Here is a 3,093-nt window from a genome sequence, read left to right as displayed (position 1 = left end):
GTTACACACGCTAAGCCGCCGCCTACTGGGAGTGAATCTTAGCTTCTTAAAATTGCGACCGATGTATTCGCAATATTGCGATTACTAACTACTTAGCAGTTTCAGAGTAGCTTCAGACTTACTCTGCCTGTGCGATCAGTTCAGTGCTTGTCGTTCCTGTTTGACGTCACAAACACACCCAGCGTTCGCCCAGGCACTCCCACCGTTTCTCCGGCCACTCCTGCGTTTTTTCCGGAAACGGTAGCGTTTTCAGCCACACGCCCCTGAAACGCCGTGTTTCCGCCCAGTAACACCCATTTCCTGTCAATCACATTACGATCGCCGGAGCGATGAAAAAGCCGTGAGTAAAATTACTTTCTACATAGCAAAGTTACTTGGCGCAGTCGCAGTGCGAACATTGCGCATGCGTACTAAGCGGATTTTCATTGCGATGCGATGAAAAATACCGAGCGAACAACTCGGAATGAGGGCCCTGGTTTTGCCCAACTGCTACCAAATTTGCTGCTGCGATCAACTTTGAATTAGGCCCTATGGGGGTCATTCTGACCCGTTCGCTCGCTACATTTTAATGCAGCAGAGCAAATGGGTCCCTACTGCGCATGTGCCGTAGTGCGCCGGCGCATGCCAGACGGTCGAAGGCCATAGCAGGGATACGAACGCCTCTGCCTGATTGACAGGCAGAGGCGATCACTGGGCGGGAGGGGGCGGAACGGCTGCGTTTGGCCGCCGTTTTGTGGGTTTGGTCCAGCCAACACAGGGCGTGGCTGGACCAAACGGGGGGCGGGCCGCAGCATCTGCGTGATGTCACACGCAGCCGCTGCGGGCCGGGGAGCGAGGAGTGGCTCCCAACCAGCACACTAAAGCTGTGCTGGCCAGGAGCTACTCTTGAAGTGCAAAGGCATCGCTGCTGTACTTCTGCAAGGGGGGCCGGACTGACATGCGGGGCGGACTAGCCCTGTGCTGGGTGTCCCCCCGCATGTCAGTGTGACTGATCGTAGCTGTGCTAAATTTAGCACAGCTACGATCAACTCGGAATGATCCCCTATGTGCACAAATTATACAAAATGTGAATGTCACGTACTGTGTAGTCACAGGCATATAAAAACACTGTATCTGCGCTCTGCGTACTCTGCAAATTGATATTTTTTTATGGGTGCAATTTACATCAAGAAACAACGGGGGTAATTCTGAGTTAATCGCAGCAGGATTTTTGTTAGCAGTTGGGCAAAACCATGTGCACTGCAGGGGAGGCAGATGTAACATGTGCAGAGAGAGTTAGATTTGGGTGGGTTATTTTGTTTCTGTGCAGGGTAAATACTGGCTGCTTTATTTTTACACTGCAATTTAGATTGCAGATTGAACACACCCCACCCAAATCTAACTCTCTCTGCACATGTTACATCTTCCTCCCCTGCAGTGCACATGGTTTTGCCCAACTGCTAACAAAGTTCCTGCTGCGATCAGCTCAGAATTACCCCCAATGTCTGCTGCTGCAGCCTCACCCTGCACTTCTCATCTCGCTGCCCCGGACAGTGTCACTTTGTCATCTTTCTACAACCAAACCCTTACCACTGCTCTGGACGCAGCTGCCCCACAGTCTTCTAGTGATGCCTGCTACCACCCCGCTTGTCTCTTCTACTTGTCCCTCTCGCCGGATACCTGCCCTTTCAGACGCACCCTTGTCTCACCTATCCTCAAAAACTTCCTGTGACCCGTCCAGTCTCTGTAACTACCGCCTGATCTCCTGCCCTTTACAGCTGCCTCACCATCCTCCTCATCAGACTTTAGCCTCATCCGCCCCACTATAACTGCCCTTACCAAGGTCACCCACAAACTCCTCGCTAATACCACCTGTATACCGATGATCACCACATTCCCCTCTCCGCCTCATTCCTAGCTTTTGTAAATTCTAAATAAATTATCCGTCTTGAAAACGTATAAAATTGCTGTCTAATCACGGTAATATTTTGCCAGAGGAATAAATAAATGAGGGGCAGACGTAGGGACACACTGCGGCCATTTTGGATGATGGCATAAGGTTCTTACATCAAATAATAAGCAACTTATCGGCAGATGTACAGTACTAATCGGCTTGGAGAGAGGTACAGTGGAGAGAGATAAAGTACTAACCAATTCGCTCTTGCCATTTTTCAAACCCAGCCTGTAACATGACAGTTAGGAGCTGATTGGCTGCTACTTGATCTCTCACCAAGGCTTAGTACATCTGCCCCTAATCATTTATTTGTTTAGTTCTGCAAGAAACTTTAAAATAACGCCATAAGAACTTTGCTTAACTATATATTGCAGAAGATTTAAAAAAGAAAAAAAATGAAGTATATATATAAAAAGAAAAAAAAATTGTATCTGGAGAATGCGGGCATCGATCCCGCTACCTCTCGCATGCTAAGCGAGCGCTCTACCATCTGAGCTAATTCCCCTCTGCAGAGCCTGCACTCTCACACTGTGAGGCAGGAAGGAGGTCAGCAAAGCCATCTGGGTCAGACGGGGCACGGAGAAGACATCAGCGTGAGATAATCGGGGACACACATCTCAGGACACCCGACGCGACAGACGCTGTGTCAGCTGAGAAACATGGGAGACAAAAAGTGAAAAACAGCAGATATCAATAAGCGTGGATCCAATACATCAATGTACATAATATAATATCCCATAGAGCGTAAGCTTGCGAGCAGGGCCTTCCTTCCTCTAAGTCTGTCTGTTTTTACCAAGTTTTGTTCTGTTACTGTTGTTTCAATTGTAAAGCGCAACGGAATATGTTGCGCTATATAAGAAACTGTTAATACATAAATAATAAATAGTCAATTTTAAAACTAGATCAGAGTCACTGACTAGGAGTGCACAGTGAAAACCAAGAGGTTACAGTCTAGCATTGTCTTGCTTCAGTTACACTGTCCCCTGAAATGTAATTTATATTTCACTCCCTGGACCATGTAAGCTCATTTGCAGGAGGGAGGAGAAGGTAAAGTGCACCATCCGAAGCCTCCTGTAGGTAACGTAGTAGTTGGGACCACTCTGGGGGGAAGAAGAGTGTCTCTATAGTAATGGAGACTTTTGTGAAGGAAGTAGAGCACC

At 48.0% G+C, this 3,093-nt stretch overlaps 1 non-coding gene across 1 annotated transcript; it reads right to left on the bottom strand.

Annotated features, from left to right (window-relative positions):
• Positions 1-2,365: 2,365 nt before the first annotated feature.
• TRNAA-AGC (transfer RNA alanine (anticodon AGC)) lies at positions 2,366-2,438 on the bottom strand. Its single transcript has one exon. It is a non-coding gene; the product is annotated as a tRNA-Ala (tRNA).
• Between the last annotated feature and the right edge of the window lie 655 nt (positions 2,439-3,093).

This window comes from Pseudophryne corroboree, chromosome 8 (genome assembly GCF_028390025.1).
Source record: "Pseudophryne corroboree isolate aPseCor3 chromosome 8, aPseCor3.hap2, whole genome shotgun sequence".
Lineage (NCBI taxonomy): Eukaryota > Metazoa > Chordata > Amphibia > Anura > Myobatrachidae > Pseudophryne > Pseudophryne corroboree.
Note: the sequence above shows the minus strand (reverse complement) of the source record. Positions and strands in the feature narration are given on the sequence as shown.